This window comes from Hemiscyllium ocellatum, chromosome 25 (assembly GCF_020745735.1).
Source record: "Hemiscyllium ocellatum isolate sHemOce1 chromosome 25, sHemOce1.pat.X.cur, whole genome shotgun sequence".
NCBI classification, from domain to species: Eukaryota; Metazoa; Chordata; class Chondrichthyes; order Orectolobiformes; family Hemiscylliidae; genus Hemiscyllium; species Hemiscyllium ocellatum.
In genome coordinates this window covers 877,593-898,732 of record NC_083425.1, presented here as the reverse complement: position 1 = coordinate 898,732, position 21,140 = coordinate 877,593, and the positions used below count along the sequence as shown (strand labels likewise).

Here is a 21,140-nt window from a genome sequence, read left to right as displayed (position 1 = left end):
TGGGGACAGTGTACCCAGATCCTGTCTGTTATTGGGGACAGTGTACCCTGATCCTGTCTGTTATTGGGGACAGTGTACCCAGATCCTGTCTGTTATGGGGACAGTGTACCCAGATCCTGCTGTTATTGGGGACAGTGTACCCAGATCCTGTCTGTTATTGGGGACAGTGTACCCAGATCCTGTCTGTTATTGGGGACAGTGTACCCTGATCCTGTCTGTTATTGGGGACAGTGTACCCAGATCCTGTCTGTTATTGGGGACAGTGTACCCAGATCCTGTCTGTTATTGGGGACAGTGTACCATGATCCGGTCTGTTATTGGGGACAGTGTACCCAGATCCTGTCTGTTATTGGGGACAGTGTACCCTGATCCTGTCTGTTATTGGGGACAGTGTACCCAGATCCTGTCTGTTATTGGGGACAGTGTACCCTGATCCTGTCTGTTATTGGGGACAGTGTACCCTGATCCTGTCTGTTATTGGGGACAGTGTACCCAGATCCTGTCTGTTATTGGGACAGTGTACCCAGATCCTGTCTGTTATTGGGGACAGTGTACCCTGATCCTGTCTGTTATTGGGGACAGTGTACCCAGATCCTGTCTGTTATTGGGGACAGTGTACCATGATCCTGTCTGTTATTGGGGACAGTGTACCCAGATCCTGTCTGTTATTGGGGACAGTGTACCAAGATCCTGTCTGTTATTGGGGACAGTGTACCATGATCCTGTCTGTTATTGGGGACAGTGTACCCTGATCCTGTCTGTTATTGGGGACAGTGTACCCAGATCCTGTCTGTTATTGGGGACAGTGTACCCTGATCCTGTCTGTTATTGGGGACAGTGTACCCAGATCCTGTCTGTTATTGGGGACAGTGTACCCAGATCCTGTCTGTTATTGGGGACAGTGTACCCAGGTACTGTCTGTTATTGGGGACAGTGTACCATGATCCTGTCTGTTATTGGGGACAGTGTACCCTGATCCTGTCTGTTATTGGGGACAGTGTACCCTGATCCTGTCTGTTATTGGGGACAGTGTACCCAGATCCTGTCTGTTATTGGGGACAGTGTACCCTGATCCTGTCTGTTATTGGGGACAGTGTACCCAGATCCTGTCTGTTATTGGGGACAGTGTACCAGATCCTGTCTGTTATTGGGGACAGTGTACCCAGATCCTGTCTGTTATTGGGGACAGTGTACCCTGATCCTGTCTGTTATTGGGGACAGTGTACCCTGATCCTGTCTGTTATTGGGGACAGTGTACCCAGATCCTGTCTGTTATTGGGGACAGTGTACCCAGATCCTGTCTGTTATTGGGGACAGTGTACCCTGATCCTGTCTGTTATTGGGGACAGTGTACCCTGATCCTGTCTGTTATTGGGGACAGTGTACCCAGATCCTGTCTGTTATTGGGGACAGTGTACCCAGATCCTGTCTGTTATTGGGGACAGTGTACCCTGATCCTGTCTGTTATTGGGGACAGTGTACCCAGATCCTGTCTGTTATTGGGGACAGTGTACCCAGATCCTGTCTGTTATTGGGGACAGTGTACCCAGATCCTGTCTGTTATTGGGGACAGTGTACCCTGATCCTGTCTGTTATTGGGGACAGTGTACCCAGATCCTGTCTGTTATTGGGGACAGTGTACCCAGATCCTGTCTGTTATTGGGGACAGTGTACCCAGATCCTGTCTGTTATTGGGGACAGTGTACCCAGATCCTGTCTGTTATTGGGGACAGTGTACCCAGATCCTGTCTGTTATTGGGGACAGTGTACCCTGATCCTGTCTGTTATTGGGGACAGTGTACCCAGATCCTGTCTGTTATTGGGGACAGTGTACCAGATCCTGTCTGTTATTGGGGTCAGAATACCCTGATCCCGTCTGTTATTGGGGACAGTGTACCCAGATCCTGTCTGTTATTGGGGACAGTGTACCCTGATCCTGTCTGTTATTGGGGACAGTGTACCCTGATCCTGTCTGTTATTGGGGACAGTGTACCCAGATCCTGTCTGTTATTGGGGACAGTGTACCCAGATCCTGTCTGTTATTGGGGACAGTGTACCCAGATCCTGTCTGTTATTGGGGACAGTGTACCCAGATCCTGTCTGTTATTGGGGACAGTGTACCCAGATCCTGTCTGTTATTGGGGACAGTGTACCCAGATCCTGTCTGTTATTGGGGACAGTGTACCCAGATCCTGTCTGTTATTGGGGACAGTGTACCCAGATCCTGTCTGTTATTGGGGACAGTGTACCCAGATCCTGTCTGTTATTGGGGACAGTGTACCATGATCCTGTCTGTTATTGGGGACAGTGTACCCAGATCCTGTCTGTTATTGGGGACAGTGTACCCAGATCCTGTCTGTTATTGGGGACAGTGTACCCTGATCCTGTCTGTTATTGGGGACAGTGTACCCAGATCCTGTCTGTTATTGGGGACAGTGTACCCAGATCCTGTCTGTTATTGGGGACAGTGTACCATGATCCTGTCTGTTATTGGGGACAGTGTACCCTGATCCTGTCTGTTATTGGGGACAGTGTACCCAGATCCTGTCTGTTATTGGGGACAGTGTACCCTGATCCTGTCTGTTATTGGGGACAGTGTACCCAGATCCTGTCTGTTATTGGGGACAGTGTACCCAGATCCTGTCTGTTATTGGGGACAGTGTACCCTGATACTGTCTGTTATTGGGGACAGTGTACCCTGATCCTGTCTGTTACTGGGGACAGTGTACCCTGATCCTGTCTGTTATTGGGGACAGTGTACCCAGATCCTGTCTGTTATTGGGGACAGTGTACCCTGATCCTGTCTGTTATTGGGGACAGTGTACCCAGATCCTGTCTGTTATTGGGGACAGTGTACCCAGATCCTGTCTGTTATTGGGGACAGTGTACCCTGATCCTGTCTGTTATTGGGGACAGTGTACCCAGATCCTGTCTGTTATTGGGGACAGTGTACCCAGATCCTGTCTGTTATTGGGGACAGTGTACCCAGATCCTGTCTGTTATTGGGGACAGTGTACCCTGATCCTGTCTGTTATTGGGGACAGTGTACCCTGATCCTGTCTGTTATTGGGGACAGTGTACCCAGATCCTGTCTGTTATTGGGGACAGTGTACCCAGATCCTGTCTGTTATTGGGGACAGTGTGCCCAGATCCTGTCTGTTATTGGGGACAGTGTACCCAGATCCTGTCTGTTATTGGGGACAGTGTACCCTGATCCTGTCTGTTATTGGGGACAGTGTACCCAGATCCTGTCTGTTATTGGGGACAGTGTACCCAGATCCTGTCTGTTATTGGGGACAGTGTACCCAGATCCTGTCTGTTATTGGGGACAGTGTACCTGATCCTGTCTGTTATTGGGGACAGTGTACCCTGATCCTGTCTGTTATTGGGGACAGTGTACCCAGATCCTGTCTGTTATTGGGGACAGTGTACCCAGATCCTGTCTGTTATTGGGGACAGTGTACCCAGATCCTGTCTGTTATTGGGGACAGTGTACCCAGATCCTGTCTGTTATTGGGACAGTGTACCCAGATCCTGTCTGTTATTGGGGACAGTGTACCCAGATCCTGTCTGTTATTGGGGACAGTGTACCCAGATCCTGTCTGTTATTGGGGACAGTGTACCATGATCCTGTCTGTTATTGGGGACAGTGTACCCAGATCCTGTCTGTTATTGGGGACAGTGTACCCAGATCCTGTCTGTTATTGGGGACAGTGTACCCTGATCCTGTCTGTTATTGGGGACAGTGTACCCAGATCCTGTCTGTTATTGGGGACAGTGTACCCAGATCCTGTCTGTTATTGGGGACAGTGTACCCAGATCCTGTCTGTTATTGGGGACAGTGTACCATGATCCTGTCTGTTATTGGGGACAGTGTACCCTGATCCTGTCTGTTATTGGGGACAGTGTACCCAGATCCTGTCTGTTATTGGGGACAGTGTACCCTGATCCTGTCTGTTATTGGGGACAGTGTACCCAGATCCTGTCTGTTATTGGGGACAGTGTACCCTGATCCTGTCTGTTATTGGGGACAGTGTACCCAGATCCTGTCTGTTATTGGGGACAGTGTACCCAGATCCTGTCTGTTATTGGGGACAGTGTACCCAGATCCTGTCTGTTATTGGGGACAGTGTGCCCTGATCCTGTCTGTTATTGGGGACAGTGTACCCTGATCCTGTCTGTTATTGGGGACAGTGTACCCTGATCCTGTCTGTTATTGGGGACAGTGTACCCTGATCCTGTCTGTTATTGGGGACAGTGTACCCTGATCCTGTCTGTTATTGGGGACAGTGTACCAGATCCTGTCTGTTATTGGGGACAGTGTACCATGATCCTGTCTGTTATTGGGGACAGTGTACCATGATCCTGTCTGTTATTGGGGACAGTGTACCCAGATCCTGTCTGTTATTGGGGACAGTGTACCCAGATCCTGTCTGTTATTGGGGACAGTGTACCCTGATCCTGTCTGTTATTGGGGACAGTGTACCCAGATCCTGTCTGTTATTGGGGACAGTGTACCCTGATCCTGTCTGTTATTGGGACAGTGTACCCAGATCCTGTCTGTTATTGGGGACAGTGTACCCAGATCCTGTCTGTTATTGGGACAGTGTACCCTGATCCTGTCTGTTATTGGGACAGTGTACCCAGATCCTGTCTGTTATTGGGGACAGTGTACCCAGATCCTGTCTGTTATTGGGGACAGTGTACCCAGATCCTGTCTGTTATTGGGACAGTGTACCCAGATCCTGTCTGTTATTGGGGACAGTGTACCCTGATCCTGTCTGTTATTGGGGACAGTGTACCCTGATCCTGTCTGTTATTGGGGACAGTGTACCCTGATCCTGTCTGTTATTGGGGACAGTGTACCCTGATCCTGTCTGTTATTGGGGACAGTGTACCCAGATCCTGTCTGTTATTGGGGACAGTGCACCCTGATCCTGTCTGTTATTGGGGACAGTGTACCCAGATCCTGTCTGTTATTGGGACAGTGTACCCAGATCCTGTCTGTTATTGGGGACAGTGTACCCAGATCCTGTCTGTTATTGGGGACAGTGTACCCAGATCCTGTCTGTTATTGGGGACAGTGTTCCCAGATCCTGTCTGTTATTGGGGACAGTGTACCCAGATCCTGTCTGTTATTGGGGACAGTGTACCCTGATCCTGTCTGTTATTGGGGACAGTGTACCCAGATCCTGTCTGTTATTGGGGACAGTGTACCCAGATCCTGTCTGTTATTGGGGACAGTGTACCATGATCCTGTCTGTTATTGGGGACAGTGTACCCTGATCCTGTCTGTTATTGGGGACAGTGTACCCTGATCCTGTCTGTTATTGGGGACAGTGTACCCTGATCCTGTCTGTTATTGGGACAGTGTACCCTGATCCTGTCTGTTATTGGGGACAGTGTACCCAGATCCTGTCTGTTATTGGGGACAGTGTACCCTGATCCTGTCTGTTATTGGGGACAGTGTACCCTGATCCTGTCTGTTATTGGGGACAGTGTACCCAGATCCTGTCTGTTATTGGGGACAGTGTACCCAGATACTGTCTGTTATTGGGGACAGTGTACCCTGATCCTGTCTGTTATTGGGGACAGTGTACCCAGATCCTGTCTGTTATTGGGGACAGTGTACCCTGATCCTGTCTGTTATTGGGACAGTGTACCCTGATCCTGTCTGTTATTGGGGACAGTGTACCCTGATCCTGTCTGTTATTGGGGACAGTGTACCCTGATCCTGTCTGTTATTGGGGACAGTGTACCCAGATCCTGCTGTTATTGGGGACAGTGTACCCTGATCCTGTCTGTTATTGGGGACAGTGTACCCAGATCCTGCTGTTATTGGGGACAGTGTGCCCAAACCGTGTCTGTTATTGGGGACAGAGTACCCAGATACTGTCTGTTATTGGGGACAGTGTACCCTGATCCTGTCTGTTATTGGGGACAGTGTACCCAGATCCTGTCTGTTATTGGGGACAGTGTACCATGATCCTGTCTGTTATTGGGACAGTGTACCCTGATCCTGTCTGTTATTGGGGACAGTGTACCCTGATCCTGTCTGTTATTGGGGACAGTGTACCCTGATCCTGTCTGTTATTGGGGACAGTGTACCCTGATCCTGTCTGTTATTGGGGACAGTGTACCCTGATCCTGTCTGTTATTGGGACAGTGTACCCAGATCCTGTCTGTTATTGGGGACAGTGTACCCAGATCCTGTCTGTTATTGGGGACAGTGTACCCAGATCCTGTCTGTTATTGGGGACAGTGCACCCTGATCCTGTCTGTTATTGGGGACAGTGTACCCGATCCTGTCTGTTATTGGGGACAGTGTACCCTGATCCTGTCTGTTATTGGGACAGTGTACCCAGATCCTGTCTGTTATTGGGGACAGTGTACCCAGATCCTGTCTGTTATTGGGGACAGTGTACCCAGATCCTGTCTGTTATTGGGGACAGTGTACCCAGATCCTGTCTGTTATTGGGACAGTGTACCCAGATCCTGTCTGTTATTGGGGACAGTGTACCCAGATCCTGTCTGTTATTGGGGACAGTGTACCCTGATCCTGTCTGTTATTGGGGACAGTGTACCCTGATCCTGTCTGTTATTGGGGACAGTGTACCCAGATCCTGTCTGTTATTGGGGACAGTGTACCCAGATCCTGTCTGTTATTGGGGACAGTGTACCCTGATCCTGTCTGTTATTGGGGACAGTGTCCCCAGATCTGCCTGTTATTGGGGACAGTGTACCCAGATCCTGTCTGTTATTGGGGACAGTGTACCCAGATCCTGTCTGTTATTGGGGACAGTGTACCCTGATCCTGTCTGTTATTGGGGACAGTGTACCCTGATCCTGTCTGTTATTGGGACAGAGTACCATGATCCTGTCTGTTATTGGGGACAGTGTGCCCAGATCCTGCCTGTTATCGGGGACAGTGTACCCAGATCCTGTCTGTTATTGGGGACAGTGTACCCAGATCCTGTCTGTTATTGGGGACAGAGTACCCTGATCCTGTCTGTTATTGGGGACAGTGTACCCTGATCCTGTCTGTTATTGGGGACAGTGTACCCAGATCCTGTCTGTTATTGGGGACAGTGTACCTGATCCTGTCTGTTATTGGGGACAGTGTACCCAGATCCTGTCTGTTATTGGGGACAGTGTACCCTGATCCTGTCTGTTATTGGGGACAGTGTACCCAGATCCTGTCTGTTATTGGGGACAGTGTACCCAGATCCTGTCTGTTATTGGGGACAGTGTACCCAGATCCTGTCTGTTATTGGGGACAGAGTACCCTGATCCTGTCTGTTATTGGGGACAGTGTACCCAGATCCTGTCTGTTATTGGGGACAGTGTACCATGATCCTGTCTGTTATTGGGGACAGTGTACCCTGATCCTGTCTGTTATTGGGGACAGTGTACCCTGATCCTGTCTGTTATTGGGGACAGTGTACCCTGATCCTGTCTGTTATTGGGGACAGTGTACCCAGATCCTGTCTGTTATTGGGGACAGTGTACCCTGATCCTGTCTGTTATTGGGGACAGTGTACCCAGATCCTGTCTGTTATTGGGGACAGTGTACCCTGATCCTGTCTGTTATTGGGGACAGAGTACCCAGATCCTGTCTGTTATTGGGGACAGTGTACCCAGATCCTGTCTGTTATTGGGGACAGTGTACCCTGATCCTGTCTGTTATTGGGGACAGTGTACCCTGATCCTGTCTGTTATTGGGGACAGTGTACCCAGATCCTGTCTGTTATTGGGGACAGAGTACCCAAATACTGTCTGTTATTGGGGACAGAGTACCCTGATCCTGTCTGTTATTGGGGACAGTGTACCCTGATCCTGTCTGTTATTGGGGACAGTGTACCCAGATCCTTCTGTTATTGGGGACAGTTTGTACCCAGATCCTGGCTGTTATTGGGGACAGAGTACCCTGATCCTGTCTGTTATTGGGGACAGTGTACCCAGACCCTGTCTGTTATTGGGGACAGAGTACCCAGATACTGTCTGTTATTGGGGACAGTGTACCCTGATCCCATCTGTTATTGGGGACAGTGTACCCAGATCCTGTCTGTTATTGGGGACAGTGTACCATGATCCTGTCTGTTATTGGGGTCAGAATACCCTGATCCCGTCTGTTATTGGGGACAGTGTACCCAGATCCTGTCTGTTATTGGGGACAGTGTACCCTGATCCTGTCTGTTATTGGGGACAGTGTACCTGATCCTGTCTGTTATTGGGGACAGTGTACCCAGATCCTGTCTGTTATTGGGGACAGTGTACACAGATCCTGTCTGTTATTGGGGACAGTGTACCCAGATCCTGTCTGTTATTGGGGACAGTGTACCCAGATCCTGTCTGTTATTGGGGACAGTGTGCCCAGATCCTGTCTGTTATTGGGGACAGTGTACCCAGATACTGTCTGTTATTGGGGACAGTGTACCATGATCCTGTCTGTTATTGGGGACAGTGTACCCAGATCCTGTCTGTTATTGGGGACAGTGTACCCAGATCCTGTCTGTTATTGGGGACAGTGCACCCTGATCCTGTCTGTTATTGGGGACAGTGTACCCAGATCCTGTCTGTTATTGGGGACAGTGTACCCAGATACTGTCTGTTATTGGGGACAGTGTACCCAGATACTGTCTGTTATTGGGGACAGTGTACCCAGATCCTGTCTGTTATTGGGGACAGTGTACCCTGATCCTGTCTGTTATTGGGGACAGTGTACCCAGATACTGTCTGTTATTGGGGACAGTGTACCCTGATCCTGTCTGTTATTGGGGACAGTGTACCCAGATACTGTCTGTTATTGGGGACAGTGTACCCTGATCCTGTCTGTTATTGGGGACAGTGTACCCAGATCCTGTCTGTTATTGGGGACAGTGTACCCAAATACTGTCTGTTATTGGGGACAGTGTACCCTGATCCTGTCTGTTATTGGGGACAGTGTACCCTGATCCTGTCTGTTATTGGGCGGCACGGTGGCACAGTGGTTAGCACTGCTGCCTCACAGCGCCTGTAGACCCGGGTTCACTTCCCGACTCAGGCGACTGACTGTGTGGAGTTTGCACGTTCTCCCCGTGTCTGCGTGGGTTTCCTCCGGGTGCTCCGGTTTCCTCCCACAGTCACAAAGATGTGCGGGTCAGGTGAATTGGCCAAGCTAAATTGCCCGTAGTGTTAGTAAGGGGTAAATGTAGGGGTATGGGTGGGTTGCGCTTCGGCGGGTCGGTGTGGACTTGTTGGGCCGAAGGGCCTGTTTCCACACTGTAAGTCTAATCATCCTTTCTGTTATTGGGGACAGTGTACCCAGATCCTGTCTGTTATTGGGGACAGAGTACCCAGATCCTGTCTGTTATTGGGGACAGTGTACCCAGATACTGTCTGTTATTGGGGCAGTGTACCCAGATCCTGTCTGTTATTGGGGACAGTGTACCCTGATCCTGTCTGTTATTGGGGACAGTGTACCCTGATCCTGTCTGTTATTGGGGACAGTGTGCCCAGATCCTGTCTGTTATTGGGGACAGTGTACCCAGATCCTGTCTGTTATTGGGGACAGTGTGCCCAGACCCTGTCTGTTATTGGGGACAGAGAACCCAGATACTGTCTGTTATTGGGGACAGTGTACCCTGATCCTGTCTGTTATTGGGGACAGTGTACCCAGATCCTGCCTGTTATTGGGGACAGTGTGCCCAGACCCTGTCTGTTATTGGGGACAGTGTACCCAGATACTGTCTGTTATTGGGGACAGTGTGCCCAGATCCTGTCTGTTATTGGGGACAGTGTACCCAGATCCTGTCTGTTATTGGGGACAGTGTGCCCAGACCCTGTCTGTTATTGGGAACAGTGTACCCAGATTCTGTCTGTTATTGGGGACAGTGTACCCAGATCCTGTCTGTTATTGGGGACAGTGTACCCAGATCCTGTCTGTTATTGGGGACAGTGTACCCAGATCCTGTCTGTTATTGGGGACAGTGTGCCCAGATCCTGTCTGTTATTGGGGACAGTGTACCCAGATACTGTCTGTTATTGGGGACAGTGTGCCCAGATCCTGTCTGTTATTGGGGACAGTGTACCCAGATACTGTCTGTTATTGGGGACAGTGTGCCCAGACCCTGTCTGTTATTGGGGACAGTGTACCCTGATCCTGTCTGTTATTGGGTTCAGTGTCCCTAGATCCTGTCTGTTATGGGGGACAGTGTACCCAGATCCTGCCTGTTAATGGGGACAGTGTGCCCAGATCCTGTCTGTTATTGGCGACAGTGTACCATGATCCGGTCTGTTATTGGGGACAGTGTACCCAGATCCTGTCTGTTATTGGGGACAGTGTACCCAGACCCTGTCTGTTATTGGGGACAGAGTACCCAAATACTGTCTGTTATTGGGGACAGTGTACCCTGATCCTGTCTGTTATTGGGGACAGTGTACCCTGATCCTGTCTGTTATTGGGGACAGTGTACCCAGATCCTGTCTGTTATTGGGAACAGTGTACCCAGATCCTGTCTGTTATTGGGTACAGAGTACCCTGATCCTGTCTGTTATTGGGGACAGTGTACCCAGATCCTGTCTGTTATTGGGGACAGTGTACCATGATCCGGCCTGTTATTGGGGACAGTGTGCCCAGACCCTGTCTGTTATTGGGGACAGTGTACCAAGATACTGTCTGTTATTGGGGACAGTGTACCATGATCCTGTCTGTTATTGGGGACAGTGTACCCTGATCCTGTCTGTTATTGGGGACAGTGTACCCAGATCCTGCTGTTATTGGGGACAGTGTACCCTGATCCTGTCTGTTATTGGGGACAGTGTACCCAGATCCTGTCTGTTATTGGGGACAGTGTACCCAGATCCTGTCTGTTATTGGGAACAGTGTACCCAGATCCTGTCTGTTATTGGGGACAGTGTACCCTGATCCTGTCTGTTATTGGGGACAGTGTACCCAGATCCTGTCTGTTATTGGGGACAGTGTACCATGATCCGGCCTGTTATTGGGGACAGTGTGCCCAGACCCTGTCTGTTATTGGGGACAGTGTACCAAGATACTGTCTGTTATTGGGGACAGTGTACCATGATCCTGTCTGTTATTGGGGACAGTGTACCCTGATCCTGTCTGTTATTGGGGACAGTGTACCCAGATCCTGCTGTTATTGGGGACAGTGTACCCTGATCCTGTCTGTTATTGGGGACAGTGTACCCAGATCCTGTCTGTTATTGGGGACAGTGTACCCAGATACTGTCTGTTATTGGGGACAGTGTACCCAGATACTGTCTGTTATTGGGGACAGTGTACCATGATCCTGTCTGTTATTGGGGACAGTGTACCCTGATCCTGTCTGTTATTGGGGACAGTGTACCCAGATACTGTCTGTTATTGGGGACAGAGTACCCTGATCCTGTCTGTTATTGGGGACAGTGTACCCAGATCCTGTCTGTTATTGGGGACAGTGTACCATGATCCAGTCTGTTATTGGGGTCAGAATACCCTGATCCTGTCTGTTATTGGGGACAGTGTACCCTGATCCTGTCTGTTATGGGGACAGTGTGCCCTGATCCTGTCTGTTATTGGGGACAGTGTAGCCTGATCCTGTCTGTTATGGGGACAGTGTACCCAGATCCTGTCTGTTATTGGGGACAGTGTACCATGATCCAGTCTGTTATTGGGGACAGTGTACCCAGATCCTGTCTGTTATTGGGGACAGTGTACCCAGATCCTGTCTGTTATTGGGGACAGTGTACCCAGATCCTGTCTGTTATTGGGGACAGTGTACCCAGATCCTGCCTGTTAATGGGGACAGTGTACCCAGATCCTGTCTGTTATTGGGGACAGTGTACCCAGACCCTGTCTGTTATTGGGGCCAGAGTACCCAAATACTGTCTGTTATTGGGGAGAGAGTACCCTGATCCTGTCTGTTATTGGGGACAGTGTACCCAGATCCTGTCTGTTACTGGGGACAGAGTACCAGGATCCTGTCTGTTATTGGGGACAGTGTTCCCAGATCCTGTCTGTTATTGGGGACAGTGTACCCTGATCCTGTCTGTTATTGGGGACAGTGTGCCCAGATCCTGTCTGTTATTGGGGACAGTGTACCCAGATCCTGTCTGTTATTGGGGACAGTGTACCCAGATCCTGTCTGTTATTGGGGACAGTGTACCCAGATACTGTCTGTTATTGGGGACAGTGTACCATGATCCTGTCTGTTATTGGGGACAGTGTACCCAGATCCTGTCTGTTATTGGGGACAGTGTACCCTGATCCTGTCTGTTATTGGGGACAGTGTACCCAGATCCTGTCTGTTATTGGGGACAGTGTACCCAGATCCTGTCTGTTATTGGGGACAGTGTACCCAGATCCTGTCTGTTATTGGGGACAGAGTACCATGATCCTGTCTGTTACTGGGGACAGTGTACCCAGATCCTGTCTGTTATTGGGGACAGTGTACCCTGATCCTGTCTGTTACTGGGGACAGTGTACCCTGATCCTGTCTGTTATTGGGGACAGTGTACCCAGATCCTGTCTGTTATAGGAGACAGTGTGCCCTGATCCTGTCTGTTATTGGGGACAGTGTACCCAGATCCTGTCTGTTATTGGGGACAGTGTACCCTGATCCTGTCTGTTATTGGGACAGTGTACCCAGATCCTGTCTGTTATTGGGGACAGTGTACCCAGATCCTGTCTGTTATTGGGGACAGTGTACCCTGATCCTGTCTGTTATTGGGGTAAGTGTACCCTGATCCTGTCTGTTATTGGGGACAGTGTACCCAGATCCTGTCTGTTATTGGGGACAGTGTACCCAGATTCTGTCTGTTATTGGCGACAGTGTACCCAGATCCTGTCTGTTAATGGGGACAGTGTACCCAGATCCTGTCTGTTATTGGCGACAGTGTACCATGATCCTGTCTGTTATTGGGGACAGTGTGCCCAGATCCTGTCTGTTATTGGGACAGTGTACCCAGATCCTGTCTGTTATTGGGGACAGTGTACCCAGATACTGTCTGTTACTGGGGACAGTGTACCATGATCCTGTCTGTTATGGGGACAGTGTACCCAGATCCTGCCTGTTAATGGGGACAGTGTGCCCAGATCCTGTCTGTTATTGGGGACAGTGTACCCAGATACTGTCTGTTACTGGGGACAGTGTACCATGATCCTGTCTGTTATTGGGGACAGTGTACCATGATCCTGTCTGTTATTGGGGACAGTGTCCCCAGATCCTGTCTGTTATTGGGGACAGTGTACCCAGATCCTGCCTGTTAATGGGGACAGTGTGCCCAGATCCTGTCTGTTATTGGGGACAGTGTACCCTGATCCTGTCTGTTATTGGGGACAGTGTACCCAGATCCTGTCTGTTATTGGGGACAGTGTACCCAGATCCTGTCTGTTATTGGGGACAGTGTGCCCAGACCCTGTCTGTTATTGGGGACAGTGTACCCAGATACTGTCTGTTATTGGGGACAGTGTACCATGATCCTGTCTGTTATTGGGGACAGTGTACCCTGATCCTGTCTGTTATTGGGGACAGTGTACCCAGATCCTGCTGTTATTGGGGACAGTGTACCCTGATCCTGTCTGTTATTGGGGACAGTGTACCCTGATCCTGTCTGTTATTGGGGACAGTGTGCCCAGATCCTGTCTGTTATTGGGGACAGTGTACCCAGATCCTGTCTGTTATTGGGAACAGTGTACCCAGATCCTGTCTGTTATTGGGGACAGAGTACCCAGATACTGTCTGTTATTGGGGACAGAGTACCATGATCCTGTCTGTTACTGGGGACAGTGTACCCAGATCCTGTCTGTTATTGGGGACAGTGTACCCTGATCCTGTCTGTTATTGGGGACAGTGTACCCAGATCCTGTCTGTTATTGGGGACAGTGTACCCAGATCCTGTCTGTTATTGGGGACAGTGTACCCAGATCCTGTCTGTTATTGGGGACAGAGCACCCAGATACTGTCTGTTATTGGGGACAGAGTACCATGATCCTGTCTGTTACTGGGGACAGTGTACCCAGATCCTGTCTGTTATTGGGGACAGTGTACCCTGATCCTGTCTGTTACTGGGGACAGTGTACCCTGATCCTGTCTGTTATTGGGGACAGTGTACCCAGATCCTGTCTGTTATAGGAGACAGTGTGCCCTGATCCTGTCTGTTATTGGGGACAGTGCACCCTGATCCTGTCTGTTATTGGGGACAGTGTACCCTGATCCTGTCTGTTATTGGGAACAGTGTACCCAGATTCTGTTTGTTACTGGGGACAGTGTACCCAGATCCTGTCTGTTATTGGGGACAGTGTACCCTGATCCTCTCTGTTATTGGGAACAGTGTACCCAGATCCTGTCTGTTATTGGGGACAGTGTACCCAGATCCTGTCTGTTATTGGAGACAGTGTACCCTGATCCTGTCTGTTATTGGGGTAAGTGTACCCTGATCCTGTCTGTTATTGGGGTCAGTGTACCCAGATCCTGCCTGTTATTGGTGACAGTGCAGCCTGATCCTGTCTGTTATTGGCGACAGTGTACCCAGATCCTGTCTGTTATTGGGGACAGTGTACCCAGATTCTGTCTGTTATTGGGACAGTGTACCCAGATCCTGTCTGTTATTGGCGACAGTGTACCATGATCCTGTCTGTTATTGGGGACAGTGTGCCCAGATCCTGTCTGTTATTCGGGACAGTTTACCCAGATCCTGTCTGTTATTGGGGACAGTGTACCCAGATACTGTCTGTTACTGGGGACAGTGTACCATGATCCTGTCTGTTATGGGGGACAGTGTACCCAGATCCTGCCTGTTAATGGGGACAGTGTGCCCAGATCCTGTCTGTTATTGGGGACAGTGTACCCAGATACTGTCTGTTACTGGGGACAGTGTACCATGATCCTGTCTGTTATTGGGGACAGTGTACCATGATCCTGTCTGTTATTGGGGACAGTGTCCCCAGATCCTGTCTGTTATGGGGGACAGTGTACCCAGATCCTGCCTGTTAATGGGGACAGTGTGCCCAGATCCTGTCTGTTATTGGGGACAGTGTACCATGATCCGGTCTGTTATTGGGGACAGTGTGCCCAGACCCTGTCTGTTATTGGGGACAGAGTACCCAAATACTGTCTGTTATTGGGGAAAGAGTACCCAGATCCTGTCTGTTATTGGGGACAGTGTACCCAGATCCTGCCTGTTATTGGGGACAGTGTGCCCAGACCCTGTCTGTTATTGGGGACAGTGTACCCAGATACTGTCTGTTATTGGGGACAGTGTACCATGATCCTGTCTGTTATTGGGGACAGTGTACCCTGATCCTATCTGTTATTGGGGACAGTGTACCCAGATCCTGCGTGTTATTGGGGACAGTGTACCCTGATCCTGTCTGTTATTGGGGACAGTGTACCCAGATCCTGTCTGTTATTGTGGACAGTGTACCCAGGTACTGTCTGTTATTGGGGACAGTGTACCATGATCCTGTCTGTTGTTGGGGACAGTGTATCCTGATCCTGTCTGTTATTGGGGACAGAGTACCCAGATACTGTCTGTTATTGGGGACAGAGTACCCTGATCCTGTCTGTTATTGGGGACAGTGTACCCAGGTACTGTCTGTTATTGGGGACAGTGTACCCTGATCCTGTCTGTTATTGGGGACAGTGTACCCAGGTACTGTCTGTTATTGGGGACAGTGTACCCAGATCCTGTCTGTAATTGGGGACACTGTACCCAGATACTGTCTGTTATTGGGGACAGTGTGCCCTGATCCAGTCTGTTATTGGGGACAGTGTACCCTGATCCTGTCTGTTATTGGGGAGAGTGTACCCAGACCCTGTCTGTTATTGGGGACAGAGTACCCAAATACTGTCTGTTATTGGGGACAGAGTACCCTGATCCTGTCTGTTATTGGGGACAGTGTACCCTGATCCTGTCTGTTATTGGGGACAGTGTACCCAGATCCTTTCTGTTATTGGGGACAGTTTGTACCCAGATCCTGTCTGTTATTGGGACAGAGTACCCTGATCCTGTCTGTTATTGGGGACAGTGTACCCAGATCCTGTCTGTTATTGGGGACAGAGTACCCAGATACTGTCTGTTATTGGGGACAGAGTACCCTGATCCCATCTGTTATTGGGGACAGAGTACCCAGATCCTGTCTGTTATTGGGGACAGTGTACCATGATCCTGTCTGTTATTGGGGTCAGAATACCCTGATCCCGTCTGTTATTGGGGACAGTGTACCCAGATCCTGTCTGTTATTGGGGACAGTGTACCCAGATCCTGTCTGTTATTGGGGACAGTGTACCCAGATTCTGTCTGTTATTGGGGACAGTGTACCCAGATCCTGTCTGTTATTGGGGACAGTGTACCCAGATCCTGTCTGTTATTGGGGACAGTGTACCCAGATCCTGCCTGTTATTGGGGACAGTGTGCCCAGACCCTGTCTGTTATTGGGGACAGTGTACCCAGATCCTGCCTGTTATTGGGGACAGTGTACCCAGATCCTGTCTGTTATGGGGGACAGTGTACCCAGATCCTGTCTGTTATTGGGGACAGTGTACCCAGGTACTGTCTGTTATTGGGGACAGTGTACCCAGGTACTGTCTGTTTTTGGGGACAGTGTACCCAGATCCTGTCTGTTGTTGGGGACAGTGTATCCTGATCCTGTCTGTTATTGGGGACAGAGTACCCAGATACTGTCTGTTATTGGGGACAGAGTACCCTGATCCTGTCTGTTATTGGGGACAGTGTACCCAGGTACTGTCTGTTATTGGGGACAGTGTACCCTGATCCTGTCTGTTATTGGGGACAGTGTACCCAGATCCTGTCTGTAATTGGGGACACTGTACCCAGATACTGTCTGTTATTGGGGACAGTGTGCCCTGATCCAGTCTGTTATTGGGGACAGTGTACCCAGATCCTGTCTGTTATTGGGGACAGTGTACCCAGACCCTGTCTGTTATTGGGGACAGAGTACCCAGATACTGTCTGTTATTGGGGACAGAGTACCCTGATCCCATCTGTTATTGGGGACAGTGTACCCTGATCCTGTCTGTTATTGGGGACAGTGTACCCTGATCCTGTCTGTTATTGGGGACAGTGTGCCCTGATCCTGTCTGTTATTGGGGACAGTGTACCCAGATCCTGTCTGTTATTGGGGACAGTGTACCCAGATCCTGCTGTTATTGGGGACAGTGTGCCCAGACCCTGTCTGTTATTGGGGACAGTGTACCCAGATACTGTCTGTTATTGGGGACAGTGTGCCCAGACCCTGTCTGTTATTGGGGACAGTGTACCCAGATCCTGTCTGTTATTGGGGACAGTGTGCCCAGACCCTGTCTGTTATTGGGAACAGTGTACCCAGATTCTGTCTGTTATTGGGGACAGTGTACCCAGATCCTGTCTGTTATTGGGGACAGTGTACCCAGATCCTGTCTGTTATTCGGGACAGTGTACCCAGATCCTGCCTGTTATTGGGGACAGTGTGCCCAGATCCTGTCTGTTATTGGGGACAGTGTACCCAGATACTGTCTGTTATTGGGGACAGTGTGCCCAGACCCTGTCTGTTATTGGGGACAGTGTACCCAGATACTGTCTGTTATTGGGGACAGTGTGCCCAGACCCTGTCTGTTATTGGGGACAGTGTACCCTGATCCTGTCTGTTATTGGGTTCAGTGTCCCTAGATCCTGTCTGTTATGGGGGACAGTGTACCCAGATCCTGCCTGTTAATGGGGACAGTGTGCCCAGATCCTGTCTGTTATTGGCGACAGAGTACCCAGATCCTGTCTGTTATTGGGGACAGTGTACCCTGATCCTGTCTGTTATTGGGGACAGTGTACCCAGATCCTGTCTGTTATTGGGGACAGTGTACCCTGATCCTGTCTGTTATTGGGGACAGTGTACCATGATCCGGTCTGTTATTGGGGACAGTGTACCCAGATCCTGTCTGTTATTGGGGACAGTGTACCCTGATCCTGTCTGTTATTGGGGACAGAGTACCCAAATACTGTCTGTTATTGGGGACAGAGTACCCTGATCCTGTCTGTTATTGGGGACAGTGTACCCTGATCCTGTCTGTTATTGGGGACAGTGTACCCAGATCCTGTCTGTTATTGGGAACAGTTTGTACCCAGATCCTGTCTGTTATTGGGGACAGAGTACCCTGATCCTGTCTGTTATTGGGGACAGTGTACCCAGATCCTGTCTGTTATTCGGGACAGTGTACCATGATCCTGCCTGTTATTGGGGACAGTGTGCCCAGACCCTGTCTGTTATTGGGGACAGTGTACCAAGATACTGTCTGTTATTGGGGACAGTGTACCATGATCCTGTCTGTTATTGGGGACAGTGTACCCTGATCCTGTCTGTTATTGGGGACAGTGTACCCAGATCCTGCGTGTTATTGGGGACAGTGTACCCTGATCCTGTCTGTTATTGGGGACAGTGTACCCAGATCCTGTCTGTTATTGTGGACAGTGTACCCAGGTACTGTCTGTTATTGGGGACAGTATACCCAGGTACTGTCTGTTATTGGGGACAGTGTACCATGATCCTGTCTGTTGTTGGGGACAGTGTATCCTGTTCCTGTCTGTTATTGGGGACAGAGTACCCTGATCCTGTCTGTTATTGGGGACAGTGTACCCAGGTACTGTCTGTTATTGGGGACAGTGTACCCTGATCCTGTCTGTTATTGGGGACAGTGTACCCAGGTACTGTCTGTTACTGGGGACAGTGGTCCCAGATCCTGTCTGTAATTGGGGACACTGTACCCAGATACTGTCTGTTATTGGGGACAGTGTGCCCTGATCCAGTCTGTTATTGGGGACAGTGTACCCTGAACCTGTCTGTTATTGGGGACAGTGTACCCAGACCCTGTCTGTTATTGGGGACAGAGTACCCAAATACTGTCTGTTATTGGGGACAGAGTACCCTGATCCTGTCTGTTATTGGGGACAGAGTACCCTGATCCTGTCTGTTATTGGGGACAGTGTACCCAGATCCTGTCTGTTATTGGGGACAGTTTGTACCCAGAACCTGTCTGTTATTGGGGACAGAGTACCCTGATCCTGTCTGTTATTGGGGACAGAGTACCCAGATCCTGTCTGTTATTGGGGACAGTGTACCCAGATACTGTCTGTTATTCGGGGCAGTGTACCCAGATCCTGTCTGTTATTGGGGTCAGTGTACCCTGATCCTGTCTGTTATTGGGGTCCGTGTACCCAGATCCTGTCTGTTATTGGAGACAGTGTGCCCAGATCCTGCCTGTTATTGGGGTCCGTGTACCCAGATCCTGTCTGTTATTGGGGACAGTGTGCCCAGACCCTGTCTGTTATTGGGAACAGAGTACCCAGATACTGTCTGTTATTGGGGACAGAGTACCCTGATCCCATCTGTTATTGGGGACAGTGTACCCAGATCCTGTCTGTTATTGGGGACAGTGTACCATGATCCTGTCTGTTATTGGGGTCAGAATACCCTGATCCCGTCTGTTATTGGGGACAGTGTACCCTGATCCTGTCTGTTATTGGGGACAGTGTACCCAGATCCTGTCTGTTATTGTGGACAGTGTACCCAGGTACTGTCTGTTATTGGGGACAGTATACCCAGGTACTGTCTGTTATTGGGGACAGTGTACCATGATCCTGTCTGTTGTTGGGGACAGTGTATCCTGTTCCTGTCTGTTATTGGGGACAGAGTACCCTGATCCCATCTGTTATTGGGGACAGTGTACCCAGATCCTGTCTGTTATTGGGGACAGTGTACCCTGATCCTGTCTGTTATTGGGGACAGTGTGCCCTGATCCTTTCTCTTATTGGGGACAGTGTATCCTGATCCTGTCTGTTATTGGGAACAGTGTACCCAGATTCTGTCTGTTATTGGGGACAGTGTACCCAGATCCTGTCTGTTATTGGGGACAGTGTGCCCAGATCCTGTCTGTTATTGGGGACAGTGTACCCAGATCCTGTCTGTTATTCGGGACAGTGTACCCAGATCCTGCCTGTTATTGGGGACAGTGTGCCCAGACCCTGTCTGTTATTGGGGACAGTGTACCCAGATACTGTCTGTTATTGGGGACAGTGTACCATGATCCTGTCTGTTATTGGGGACAGTGTACCCAGGTACTGTCTGTTATTGGGGACAGTGTACCATGATCCTGTCTGTTATTGGGGACAGTGTACCCAGATACTGTCTGTTATTGGGGACAGTGTACCCAGATCCTGCCTGTTATTGGGGACAGTGTACCCTGATCCTGTCTGTTATTGGGGACAGTGTACCCAGATCCTGTCTTTTATTGGGGACAGTGTACCCAGATACTGTCTGTTATTGGGGACAGTGTACCATGATCCTGTCTGTTATTGGGGACAGTTTACCCAGATCCTGTCTGTTATTGGGGACAGTGTACCCAGATCCTGCCTGTTATTGGGGACAGTGTACCCTGATCCTGTCTGTTATTGGGGACAGTGTACCCAGATCCTGTCTGTTATTGGGGACAGTGTACCCAGGTACTGTCTGTTATTGGGGACAGTGTACCATGATCCTGTCTGTTGTTGGGGACAGTGTATCCTGATCCTGTCTGTTATTGGGGACAGAGTACCCAGGTACTGTCTGTTATTGGGGACAGTGTACCCTGATCCTGTCTGTTATTGGGGACAGTGTACCCAGGTACTGTCTGTTATTGGGGACAGTGTACCCAGATCCTGTCTGTAATTGGGGAGACTGTACCCTGATACTGTCTGTTATTGGGGACAGTGTGCCCTGATCCAGTCTGTTACTGGGGACAGTGTACCCTGATCCTGTCTGTTATTGGGGACAGTGACCCAGATCCTGTCTGTTATTGGGGACAGTGTACCCTGATCCTGTCTGTTATTGGGGACAGTGTACTCAGATCCTGTCTGTTATTGGGGACAGTTTGTACCCAGATCCTGTCTGTTATTGGGGACAGAGTACCCTGATCCTGTCTGTTATTGGGGACAGAGTACCCAGATCCTGTCTGTTATTGGGGACAGTGTACCCAGATACTGTCTGTTATTCGGGGCACTGTACCCAGATCCTGTCTGTTATTGGGGTCAGTGTACCCTGATCCTGTCTGTTATTGGGGACAGTGTACCCTGATCCTGTCTGTTATTGGGGACAGTGTGCCCAGATCCTGCCTATTATTGGGGTCAGTGTACCC

At 50.0% G+C, this 21,140-nt stretch overlaps 1 protein-coding gene across 1 annotated transcript in view; it reads left to right on the top strand.

Annotated features, from left to right (window-relative positions):
* Positions 1-21,140, top strand: part of LOC132827933 (rab11 family-interacting protein 4B-like) — a 174,373-nt gene that overhangs the window by 88,025 nt on the left and 65,208 nt on the right. The gene's annotated exons all lie outside the window — the stretch shown is intronic.